At 32.3% G+C, this 14364-nt stretch overlaps 1 pseudogene; it reads left to right on the plus strand.

The window, feature by feature from the left end:
* Positions 1 to 10724: 10724 nt before the first annotated feature.
* LOC145638906 (E3 ubiquitin-protein ligase WAVH1 pseudogene) lies at positions 10725 to 13588 on the plus strand (annotated as a pseudogene).
* Positions 13589 to 14364: the final 776 nt, after the last annotated feature.

A 14364-nucleotide genomic window follows, 5' to 3' on the forward strand; every position in this document is an offset into this window, starting at 1 on the left:
AAAAGAAATTAATAATCTCGTATTTAATTGGCTACCACTAAAATTTATTATCCTACATGGTGCGCTGAAAAAATTATTTAATACCTGGCCTCCCCTCCAACCATTCGGCACGGGCCTATAAGAATTTTAGGTTAAATTATCCTTTTTGCCAAATTTTTTTAAAAGGTAAGTTATACTTTTTTAATTAAGTAAAAGTTTTCTCTGTTACTCCTACTTGTTAATCACACTCTTAAAGCCTTAAGTAACAAATCTTGAATTACGAGTATTACTTTTTAGCATGTTTGATCGAAACCTTACCCAAAAAGAAAATGGACAAAAACATTTGAACCTATTATCAAAAATCAATATCTCCTCATAAAATGAATATGAATCATATTATTAGAGTTATAGGGGACAAAATCATGGCGATAAACTTTAGTTTTTAAATACTTTTGGTAAAATAAATGGCGAAAATGGAAGCTACTTTTATAAAGGCAAAGGATAAATTAGAAACAATATATGACATGACCCTATCCTATGAATAATGGTGCATCGTGAGGAAGGTGAATAATTGAGATTCATCTCACTTGATAATAAGCATTGTTGCCTTGTTGGCTAATAAATAAAGATGCATGCTTCTTAAAATTAAGGGTTGGATATTCATATTAATTACAAGATATTTTATGAAATTCATACCACATGATTGGCGACTTTAGCATTAATAGGCGTTGGTTGGTCGGATTCTAAGGATTTATTGATTTATTCATAAGACATGTGGCTCAATAATTACAAACACCTTAACCACTTGTTATTGGAGAAATCTTTGATTAATTAATTGATAATTTTTTGGTAAAAGACCTTAATGTCTTTAATTTCATCTGTCTCTCTTGTCCTTTAAATTCTTCTAGTTATAATACGGAGAATACTCCATATATTTTTTTTATACCCCCTCCGTCCAAAAAAGAACGACCTATTTGGATTGATTACGCGGGTATTAAGGAAGTTAGGTAAAAAGAAGTAAAAGTATATTGGAAAGATAAATTTACATGGGGTTTGTAAAAAAATAGAGAGAGAAAGTAATAAAATAACATGGAAAATGAAATTTTTATATGTGGAAACTAATTTTGCACAAATATTGTTGCAAATTGGTGGTGTTTTAATGCAAATGGGTCATTCTTTTTGGGGCGCATGGAGTAAGAAATAGTCTACTCACATACATGTAATGTTCTTTAAATTATTTTTACTCTCTCTGTCCTTTTATTAGAGTTCCGTTTCTAACAGAAACGGAACTCTAATAAAAGGACGGTGGGAGTATTATCTATGTGTCGATTTAATTTAATTTTTTTGGTGCAAAATACATGATTTCCTTTCATTTATATTTAAAATTAAAATACTAGGGTAATTCTTTACGTAATGATCAGGATTAAAAATAAGCATTTACTCGTAGTATCTTTCTTAATTTGGTATAATTTAGTAATGCACGACAAAATGACATGCAAATCAGTTTAATTAATATTATATTTTTATTAATTTTTTTTTTTTTTTTCATTTTTAGCTCCTTGATTATATGTACACTATATGTTATACTGTATGTACTAAAATACGAGTAGCCTTTTCCATACAAATTATATGAGTATTAAAAATAATCATTAATGATTAATTTGTACTCCGTACAAAAATTAAGTGTTTCTAAATTCAACAGAAAACCATGCTTTATCCAATGATTCTAAAATATGAAGGTACGTATTTTGTGCAAAAAGGTTCTCGAAATCTTCTTCAATTCATTGCTTTAAATCCAACGATTTTAGTGTCAATTTGGTGAAGTGACAAGCTAAGCTAGTCGAGTACCTCTAAAAAATAAAACTAGCTAGACCACTAACTATGTAGATGGACAAGTATGGTTTATTTTTGACAGATAAGTGACTATTCTGTATCATGAAGCCAATGCAAGTTTGACCCTCCATTTTATAGGCATAATTTTGTAGTCAGCTTGTTTCAAGTCTAATTCTTATTCTTGATATATGAGCTATAATAATCCATTCACTTAGTCCAAAGATAATAGTTACACGACTGACATTACACATAATGATTTGTAGTTGTACGTTTTTGTTATTTGACCTTTACTAAGGTTGAGTAATGGAAGATTCAACTATTATAAAAGAATGTTTGAGTAAATTAAGTCATATACTAATGTATGTATGATCGTGTTATTGGATCCATGTGATTACTATTTCTGAATAGAGGAGAAGCTCCAATAATTTTGGCCAATTCATTGTTATCCTTACCTCCTATTATCCAAAGTTTAAAGTAAGATAAAAGTAAATTTTGCAAAATGTGGGCAATGCTAATTTAGACAGTAGTGGTCAATTTAAAGAACACATCGATCACAATCCTTTAAGCATAAGGAAGAGATATAATAGGATTATTATTGTCAACTTAAGCTTAAATTTGACTTTATAGGTACTTTACTTTATCATATGAGGATGTCTCGAAAATCCCATGTGTACAAGCAATCCACTTGATTTCAAAATTAAGAGTAAAATAATTAAGTTGTTGAAATTGCAATTATTAGGCAAGGCATCATTTACCATACATATATCATTCTATCAAGAAAAAATTAATGACCCCTCTAATTTTAATTAAGCCCTTTGCTTTGGCTTTGGGGAGGGTAAGGCATATGCCTTGTGAGTTGTGTCTCCTCTTCTTCGAATTACTACATGATTGTTTAGTGGGAAAAGATCGAAATTAATAAGACGGTCCAAATGAGTGATTACAAGCCAATCTTTGCATTAATTATAGATTAATTAATAGTATCGGGATATACCCCAAATCGAAAGATTAATTAAAAATTGTATAAGTCACATGATCCTATAGCTTAATTATTGATTGTTAACTAACTTCCTTAATCTTAAAGTCAAAAGAGTTTCTCAAAAAAAAAAAAACTTAAAGTCAAAAGATGGGAAAAGTCTTTGTTAGTCAAAATATTGCTATACTTTTTGTACCATCGATAGCCGTTGTACACTTGCATACGGTCTCCAATTTCCATTCCCTTTTTTTTCGAATAATTGTTGTTACTGTATTTCATATTCAAATTAATTATAATCCTTAAAAAAATATACTCGTATATATTATAATAATCGGTAAAGCTCTTAGAACGTATAGTAAATAAACTTTACAATGAAATAAAATTGAAAAAATAATTAAAGCATGTTATAATCAAACAATTAGTTTGTTATAATTTTTACTTATTGATAATTTAAGCACATTAAAATTAAGTTATGTTCAATAAATTAGGCAGTTCAATAAAGTTAAATTTAATCATAAAAAAAATACTCCGTAGTAATTTTAAAGAGCAACTATAATTGAGAATCAGTAAAATAAATACGAGTATAAGTTTTACTCGGTGAAAATAAGTTATTTTTGATTTTTACCCAAAAAAAAAATCAATATTGTTGTTTACCACCCACTCTTTTTAAAGTTTTACTAACAATAATTAGATAATGCAATGGGAAGTACAAAGATAGATTAGTTATTATACATGACATGTCATCAATCCTTTGCAAAAAAAAAAGGACCAATCACATGCTCATAATTGAAAATTTTTAACCAATCGTATTCATTGTAATTTGGCACAAGAATTATGAGTGAGATTAGGTAAGGATGAGTGAGAAATCATTAAATATAAAACAAAAAAGAGAGTTGATTTACTAAAAAAAAACTTACCAAAAATAGAAAGGAGGAATGTAATTTTAGAATACCAAAAATAGAAAGGATGAATGTAATTTAGGGATGGAGGGAGTAGCTTTTAGGTAATGAAAATTAGATTTCACTATCGACCCATCGTGTAAATGTGTCACTAAGGTATTGGGTAAAAAAAAATTTTAAAAAAAATAACTCCCTCTTGGTTTTGGTAAAGACTAGAATAGACCTGGTCTACAATAACTTATTGTAGACCCAACCTTCTAGTATACCATGTGAATGTGATTATATCATACGAAATGTGATTATATTATTACAAAAGTGATTATATCATCTTGAAACTGTTATGTAAATATATCACTCAAAAAGTGAATTTATCATTATAAAAAGTATCAAATAGTAAATTACATCATTCAAAAGATGATTTTTAAATTTTATCATCCTAAAGATAATTATATAATCTCATTAAATGGTTTAATATGAGATCAAAATATGACTCACAAAAAGTTAATAATATCATCTAAAAAAGTTATTATCTAGAATGTTAATTATTGTATTATTTGAAAGTGTCAAATTTTGGGTCTACAATAATTTATTGTACACCGGGTCCATACAAGACCAATTGCTTTGTTTTTTTAAGTGTTACACTTCTTTTTTGCCAAAAAGCTACATTAAAATATTATATCTCTCTCCTCTCATGGTCCCACCCAAATCCATTACTACTTTTTATATTATTATTATTATATCTCTCCTCTCACATTCATTACTTTTCAAAAAACTATTAGCCCCACTATCTTTCTTTTACAATTTTTTAATATTCCAACTATCCCACTTACCTCTTATTTTATTTAAGTCAATTAAATTGCCTAAAATTATGTGTCAATCAAACTGTAACACTTAAAAAACACGGAGGGAGTAATATAAAAACCTTAACACTATCCCAACCACCATCTGTACCACTACGGACACCTCTTGCTCCATTCCACCTCACCATCAAAACCCCCCTTCTTGACCGCTGAAACACCCCCTCCCTTTCCCCTACTCCAAAACCGGCCCATCCCCTTTTTCCCACAACCCGAGAATCACTCTACAATCACCCCATATTAAAAACGATTGTATTTAGTAAGTATAACACTTAATAAAAAATAAAAATAAAAAAAAGATGGAGTACGATATAGTTTGTACTATTGTATTGTAGTAAATATTTTAAACTGTTATCTAATACATTTGGGTGCTCTTTAAAAAAGTCAAATATTAAAGGTAAAAACTAACGAACGTCCTAGGGGTGTTGAATCCCTACTCCCTACATTACAAAAAGTGGGAGATTGTTCTTATGAATAGTGCACGGACTATTATACCCCTTAAAATGTTTTTTTTTTACCTCCTTACTGCCAAGTGTAATTTTGCAATTTTTCTTAAGACCCATCAATTAATTAGAAATTAAATGAAGAATAGAATAATAAAGTTTAAAGTTTTCTATATTTAATTTAAAGGGGGTTATGATTTTATTACATGACAACATTAGTCACTAGACAACGAAAGGTTGTTGCTTTATGTGGGAGTTTGTTTTTTTACATTTTGTGAAGGTCGAAATTAACAACTTACACATAATTGTGTTTGAAAGACATTGAAACTAGAGGTTGTACACACTTTGGTCTGGACCGTAATCAAACCAGACCAAACCGCATTTTAGCGGTTCAGTTTGGTTTACGGTTCGGAAAATACGGTTTGGTTTCAATTTTTTGGGAAATACGGTTTGCGGTTTGGTTTGGTTTTTCAAAAATTATAAACCAAACCGTAAACCAGTAAACCGCATTTTAATATTTATATAATTTTTTAATAAATTAAAATAGTTATTATATATTATTAAAATAAAATTAAAAAAATAAAACAAAAAACATGAAAAATCATTAGAAGACTATACGGTCAGTATACTACTATATTCTATAGTCTATACTCATTCTCAAATATCAATACTTAAAATTATTTGAACTTTATTATAAATTTATTAATATTTGACAATTTTTAGGAAAAAATGTCGTCTCATCATAAACCGCAAATCAAACCGCACCAAACCGCATTATTACGGTTTGGTTTGGTTTGGTTTCAATACTAATATGGTTTGGTTTGGTTTGGAAAATTGACCAAACCGTATTTTGCGGTTTGGTTTGGTTTAGACTCAAACCGCACCAAACCAGACTATGTTCACCCCTAATTGAAACTAATGAAATTAAGATTGTGCCGAAGTAGATGTACTAGAAAGTTCGGAAACCAAATTGACTATGGTGAAAAGAGGAAGAAAGCAAGAAGGGATTCAAGGGAATTATTAAGGGAATTATGGGTTGCATAGGGTTAACTTACTGCAAAACCAAATTGTTAGAAGCATTTTGTTCGAGTTCATAATCTGAATATCTGTTAATTTTTTTAGCATTGTGAAATCATGTATATTTGAATACTATTATGTATTAATGCTACTCTATCATGTACTGCTATATGATGTACCTTTTTGTTTCCAGTTAGGTCAATGAGCGCAAAAAATATATTAATATCATAAATTCCTATATAAAGTGTTAGCACGTTGTGTTTTTTCACTGCTTAAATAAATAAGGGTGCAGCATGTTGTATCACACTTTCGAGAATATTCTACAACATAAAAGACAAGAGCCTTCGGCAGTGGACGATTAACTCCATGTGAAGTGCAAACACAAGCCAAGAAAAATTAAGGCTAAGCAATAGAGAGATATTCCTCTATAAGTCCATTAACTCCTTGTCAAGTGCAACACACAAGCCAAGAAAAATTAAGCCAAAAGGGTTGGCCACCCTGCGCACAACGCGCGCTTTGGCTGCCCTAGTAAAATAGAAAAGTAGAAATATTGAAAATGAACATTAATTAAACTGATTGCATTGACGTGTGATGTTGGCATACATTTCTAAATTAATGCCACTTTAGAAAATATTTTAAATGTTTATCTAACGCTCTAAGGACGTTCGTTAGCAAGATTTAATTATAAATTAAATATTTGGAAAATTTATAAAAATTGGAGAAATTGATTACAAGTATAAATTAAATAGAGCTTTTTCTATGTGGTTGGCCACACCATGTAGCCAACTAACACCCAAATAACCCTTGATCGAGTAACCCCTCGAGCAACCCTTTACCGAACCCCTCAAATAACCCCTGAACGAATCTCTCAAGTAACCCGTGTTCGAGTAACCCCTCAAGTAATATCTAACCGAATAACCCCTAACCAAACCCCTCAAGTAACCCATGACTGAATAACCCCTGATCCGAACTCAGCCTTCATGTAACCCCTAATTGAGTAACTCGAGTAAGCACGGCCACACGATGTAATTAGTTAGATATAAAAATTGGTAAGTCTTGTATGTGGCTAGCCATACAGTGTGGCCGCATTGGGTTATAAGAGAAATCTTCATTTATATGTATGAGTAACCTATTTTTTCCTAAGAGTAACCCTATGTTATCCATAAAAGTAACAAAAATTCATTATAAAAGTGAAATCAAGTAATAATTTAGAAATAAGTAACCCTATTTGTTTATTTAAGTAACACTATTTGTTTATTCAAGTAACCCTATTCTTTTGTTTTTAAACATGAAAAAATAATTCCACTTAGGGCCTGTTCTCATTGACTGGAACTGAACTGAACTGAACTAAGCTGAACTGAACTGAAATAATGAATATTTTATAAGAGAAGGAAATTAGGAGCTGAACTGAACTGAACTGAAAATAAACGTATGAGAACAAACCCTTATTTAAGACAATAACCCTTTTTTTTTTCTTTCTCATTTTGATAACCTACATACGTGATACGATAAGGTAACTCCATTTGTTCATCACTGTAAGCCCCTATTACTTAATTAATTGTCTTACTATGTATATGTGATTATATGAAATAGCTAAACCATGTGACGTAGCCACATACGGATATAAAGACTTTGCGATAAAAATACTACTCCGTACCTCCGTTACAGATTATGTGCAACGATTTGACATAAAACAAAGAGGAAAAATGTCTAATCGTTGCACATTATCCAGAGATAGTATGTGTAAATTAAATTTTAAGAAGACGTTTGTCATTTCCATTAGCGTTTCCTGTTATACGGAGTATTTGCGTAGGAGTAGGTTAGTAGGTGGTCGCTTTTTGCTTCCATTTCTCTATAAAAATAAGAAAAATAAATCATTAAATGTTGATTATTTAGAAAGGAGGTGAAGTTAATTACAGTATGTCAGAAATCAGTTACTGTTAAATGTATCATAAGTCCATACTACCTTGATATGGACAAACTGCAAATTGTCAGTTGTGCAGTAATCATCAATTCTCTGTATATCGGTGGGATGGAAATACAGGTAAATACAAATTAAATATTTTAACAGCTCAATGAAGCTTTAATTGCCCAGATTTCATTATAACTATGACAATATCATCCAAATATAACTGTTACTTACGTACCTATGATATAATCCAAATCGAATACCATACCATAACGATACTTTGAGAGTTCTTAATTTCCTACTAAAGCAATTCAAATTTCTTGACTGGTTCATAGGGTACAATGCAAGTTATAATTTTAAACTAACAAGTCTAATTAAGTTAGAATAATAGTTTAATATACTCCAGTGTATAATGAAAATTCCAAAAAGGAGCAAAGGATACTTGGACAGGAGAAAGGTGACCAAGTATAAGGCTAAAGAACGGATCTCAACATGACGCTGTTTTATGCTGTAAAATCTCTTTAACCTCAATCCCTATACAATACCTCGTTGACTTGTTTACTCTTTTTTTTTTTTTTTTTCTCTCCTTTCCCCCCCCCCCTTTTTTTTTTTTTTTTTTTTTTTTTTTTTTTTTTTTTTTTTTTTTAACAGATTGATCTTCAGCTAGAGTTGTTCATCGGTTCAATACTTGATCGGACCTGATCTGGAATTAAATGGACCGAGACTTGAATCATTGATTTTCAAGGATTGGAGATCGAACCTGAATCAACAGGTTCGCTTCCGGTCCAAACCTGAAAAGTTAGATCTTGTCCGGGTTTGGACTTGAATAAACCTAATTATTAATTTGTTCCGTTTTTTTTAATTTATTAAATAAAAATCCTCTCGGACCTGTTAAATTAAAAAAAAATAAAAAACAACTTCACTGGTTTCAGGTTTGGGCTCGAAAAATCTGAGTTTTACCCGGACCGGACCTGACCTAAAACTCGGAATTATGGTTTTTTAAGGATCAGGTTCGGGCCTAAATTCACCAGTGCTGCCAAACAGGTCCGATTCAGGTCGGTTTTCAAGTTAGGGTGTACACCCCTATCAACAATTGTCAGTGATCTCATCTCTTTTTTCCTTTTCCACCTCACTATAAAAATTATCAATCCACATACTTTGTATACCTTCCGTTTCATAATAATCGCAATACTTTAACTTGCAAATATGTCAATGTATAACTTTGATCATTAATATTATCAAGAAATATAAAAACTTGATCTATTGAAAATATACACAGAAACTAATCTAAAAATATTTTATATGGTAATATATGTTTTTATATATATATATATATATATTGATAAAAAAAATATAGTCAAAGCATGTACTCTGAATATGAAAAATGCAAAAATCTAAGTGTTGCTCGAATGGACCTTGGCATATGAATAATATAAAAGTAAAAGTTTTTCTTATATAGACGGACAAGCCTTTTATTTATTTTATTTATTTGTATTAAGATAATTACTACTAGAACTACTGCATAATTTATAAAACCAAGCCAAGGAGGTATCCTCTCCTGTGTTTAAAGGAGCGATGAAACGATTTTCCTATGCACGTATGCTAATGCAAAATTTTAACGGATAGTATTTTAATTATCATTAATTAAAAATTATAACAATTGAATATTTATAAACTATTCATTAAGACGATTCCAACACATACCCATAAGAGTATATTTATTTTTATAAATAAATCACAAACATTAGTCAAAATTAATTAGATAAATATTGCAAAACGTCAAAACGTTTCATTTATTTAACACGAAGGGGTATTTTAGATCACTTGCAATAGTTTCACTACACAATTATAAGTAACCTCAATTATTCCACTCCCTTTTTTTTTTTTTTTTTTTGTGCAACATTTAATTACCATAGAGGGAAGCTACACATTGCATGAAATAAGTTTATTTTTTTCCCCCCTTTTGAGAGGTCATTTATCTCTATTTCTTCACTCATCACATGTATTCTATTTCTTTCTCTTTATTCAACTCTTACAAACAAATTTTGTCTACGAATATGTGGTGAAAAGTTGAAAACAAAAGTAACATTTGTAATCATGTATTTATAATAATTATAAAAGCTAATAATAAATTATGCCAAATTATTTGTTACAGAGTATTTGCTTTAAAAATATTGATACAAATTATAACTTAGAGTTGTATTTGCACATTTATCGAGGCATAACTTTAATCATTAACATCTTTAATTAGAGGTTAGTAAAAATTATGAAAAAATTAATTTATAAAAGTAAACATTATGACAAATCCAACAACATATTATATACGATCATATTAATGTTTTATATATTGATAAAAAACAATTAAGTCAATACTCCCTTTGTCCCTTATGGACAATTTTCACGGAAGTTAATTAATAAACATAAATAAGAAGTAGTAAAAGTATATCAGAAAGATAAATTTACATGAAAAGGTTACATGCATGGAAAAAACAAAATTTAATGAAAAATTTAAATTTACACAAATATTATTGCAAATTAGAGGGAATTTGGATAAATAATTAATATTAATGGTTGTTGAAAAATGTAAATGAGGTGAACATTTTCAGACTAAAATGTAGCAAAATGGAACTATCAATAAGAGAAGGAGAAAGTATGATTAATGAAAAATCCTAACTCTTAACTTAAAAGTTATATTCAAAGTAGTTTGTATACTATAGTCAAAACTGAAAATACTTAGTTATCCACTTCTTTATAACAAAAAGAAAAATAAAACACTTGAATTTAGCAGTTACCGCTACAGAGTACAGTAATTTAGCAAGTAACCCGTAAAATATAAGCATAAAACCTCCAGCTATGAGTTACTTTAATTTAATAAATCCACTCATTAGTCATCTCCTCCTCATAAGGGTCTGAGGCTCTGAGTCTAAAGATACATCTCACTTCCCCCTCTTCTCTTCTTCTCTACCTTCCTCAACTCATTTTTTCAAGCTTTTCAACATACAACCAAAACCAAATAAAACAACACACTAAAATTTTATTAATGATATACCCAAAAAGTTGATCCTCCTTAAACTTTTGTCATCTTTTACAACATACTAATCACAGAAAATATCAAAACTATTACGAATTGAATACTTGGCAACGAACCCAACAATGGTTACCGGATGGCGAAGAGCCTTCTGCACTTCCATCCCCAAAGACCATGAATCCTCCGACAACAACAACAACAATAATAATAATGACATTAACAATACTCGAAGCCCCAAGTTGGGTTTCTCTAAGTTTACATTTTTCTCATCCTCTTCATCTCCGTCAACTCCTCGCCCACAAACACCTAAAACACCCACTACTCTCCGGTGTAAAACCGTGTTCGAAGAAACCTCTCCGAAGCTTCATTGCAAAACTAGCACCCCTTCTTCCCCTCATTCTCCTTCTACTTTCTCTCTGCTCCTTAAAAACTCCCTCCGCCTTTCCAAGATGACTCGATGCGGTGTTTGTCTTCATAATGTTAAAACCGGACAGGGGACGGCTATCTTCACGGCGGAATGCTCCCATTCTTTCCATTTCCCATGTATTACTGCTTTGGCGATCAAGAATAATGGGACCTCTCATCCTGCTGCTTTACTGTGCTGCCCTCTTTGCGGATCTCAGTGGAAGGAAGCTCCGTTTCTAGGAATGCCCCAGCCTGTTAAGAAATCAATCCCTACCGAACTCCGTCTCTACGACGACGACGAGCCACTCGTAACACATGTTTCCTCAATCCAATTCAATCCCATACCCGAATCCGAAGAAGAGAATGAAGATTACAACAATACAGATGATGACTTCCCCGGTTTTTTCTCCAACACGGCAACTCCTCGGCCTCAAATTGCTGATAACAGTAGCAAAGGAGTAAAGGTCACAATCTCCCCCGAATCAGCGGTCATCGCCGTGGGACGGAGTTACGAGACTTACGCGGTGCTACTCACCGTCAAAGCTCCTCCATTCCAGCCGAGGATTCGCCGTCCATCGGTCGATGTAGTGGCGGTCATTGACATCGGCGGTGAAATGAATGCCGGAAAATTACACGCTCTAAAAAGAGGTATGAGAGCAATGATTTCTTCGCTGTCTTCTAATGACCGCCTCTCAATGGTGGTATTTTCATCTACTTCAAAGCGGCTGCTTCCTCTTAGAAGGATGACTCCTTCAGGGAGGCGCTCAGCTAGGCGTATCATCGACGCCATTAACTTGGCCGCTGAAGGAGCGTGTCTTAACGACGCGCTCCGAAAAGCGGCCAAGGTAATACAAGATCGTAAGGAAAAGAATCATTTCGCGGCCATCGTATTAATGGATGGCCACGATGATGACCGGCTGATTATATCATCAACCCGGTTTTCTGAAATTCCGGTTCATACTTTCAAGGTAAGGGACGATTTTTCAGAGGAGAAGTTTGTTAAGTCTTTGAGTTTTTTCCTAAGCGTCGTCGTTTTGGATGTACGGGTTCAGTTGGGTTTAGGTTCGGGTTCAGCTGCGGCTGAAATAGTAGCGGTTTATTCGTGTACGGGTCGACCCGGATTGCTTAGCCCGGGTTCAGCGAAACTTGGGGATATGTATAGTTCAGAGGAGAGAGAAATACTTGTTGAGTTAAAAGTGCCGGCGAGTACAATTGGGTCCCACCACATGCTGTCCGTTCGATCGTATCACAAAGATCCGTCGTCTTGTAAACAGGTGATCTACGGTGGAGATCAGACGTTGAGCGTGCCACGTCCCCACACAATCCGATCATCGGAGCCGAAGATTCAAAGGTTGAGAAGTCTTTTTGTTATGACAAGGGCAGTTGCGGAAAGTAGGAGATTAGTAGCCGAGAGAAATGATTTGGTAGGAGCGGAAAGGCTACTGGCATCGGCTCGTGCAGTGTTGAGTCAGCCGAGCTTGAAAACATCATCGGCAGAGGAGTATAGGAGGAGGGTGGAAGCTGAGCTGGCTGAAGTTAAGTGGAGACGACAAGCTCAACCGGATGAGAAGCGGCGTAGAGAGAAAGATGGAAGCGGCCGTGGTAGCGGTGGAGGATGTTGTGTAGTTGATGAAAAAGGGGACCCACTTACGCCAACATCGGCTTGGAAAGCAGCTGAGCGCCTGGCTAAGGTGGCTATGATGAGGAAGAACTTGAACCGGGTTAGCGACTTGCACGGCTTCGAAGACGCTCGCTTCTGATTTTTACTTTTTTTTTTTTTTTAATTAATTAATTTTACTTAATACTGTATTAAGATTTAAAAAAAAAAAAAAAAAAAAAAAAAAAAAAAAAAAAAAAAAAAAAAGGAGAGAGAAAAAAATGTAATTAATGTAGAGAAAGACAAGGAGCACCGGACGGCTGGGGCCTTTTGGTGCATATGATTGATAAGAATTGGAGTATATGGATGGGCCCACAAAATTATATTTTATTTTTGCCCTTTTCTTTGCATTATTTTTTCTTAGTGAAAAATTATAAAAAAAAAAAAAAAAAAAAAAAGAAGAATAAGTGGAAAAACAAAAGAGGGAGAGTGGAAGTGGATTTAGGTAAATTGTTCTTTTGGGATATTTAAAATTTGAGTCTGTCTTTTTGTTATTAAATTTAGATTAGAAAATGGATCTCATAATTAGGATCTGTAATCTGTAAATGTATACTTATGCAGAATAGTGTCAAACTTCTATTCCTAGTACTTCCATTTTATTGTTTTTATAGCTTTCTTTGTTTGTTACCTATAAAATTGGATTAAAGTAATATAAAGGTGAGTACTTTTTTCGATCAAATGGATTAAGATATTGTATAACGTAACCCAGCCTGTTGCATATTTGATTAAGTAGCAATAACAACATATTTATTAAGAAATACAAAATACAGTTTATTCTTATAATTATCTCGTATTCTCGTGTAGACGCGTTGATTAAAATCGTTTTGATCAAACCTAAGGAAAGAAAAGGACTCAAGATTGATAAAGACAATTCAAGTTCATATTCAATTCTAATGTAAGTAGTTCATTAGTAAGAAGGGTACTCTGATCTGTCTTGACATTGACAAAGTAACATACTGGTCAGTAAAAAGATGTGAAGTGGTTTTGGTTGTAGGAGTATGAATATAGAGGGAATGAAAGCATATGGCCAGAATTAACGTAAAGTTATTTGGAGGTAATTGCTAAGTGTGTGGAATAAATATTAGTGTGACTACTTTCTTTTTGTTGTTGTTGTAATCCTTCTTTTAACTAAGCAACTTTACTAGTACTCGTTGATCATAGAATAAACAATGGGGAAACACACCCCTCCTCCTCTCCATATGCTTTGAATCATTTTTGCGTTGTGTACGTTTTTTATATCTAAAATTATAAAGGACTACCTTTTAAAAACAAACATAAAGTTTTAATTTATACTCACTCTATGGCTATCAGTCTATAGTCTATGGCTCTATCTAGAACTATAGCTAGTTTCAAAACTTCCACAA

The sequence above is a fragment of the Chenopodium album genome, chromosome 1 (genome assembly GCF_948465745.1).
Source record: "Chenopodium album chromosome 1, dcCheAlbu1.1, whole genome shotgun sequence".
Classification (NCBI taxonomy): domain Eukaryota; kingdom Viridiplantae; phylum Streptophyta; class Magnoliopsida; order Caryophyllales; family Amaranthaceae; genus Chenopodium; species Chenopodium album.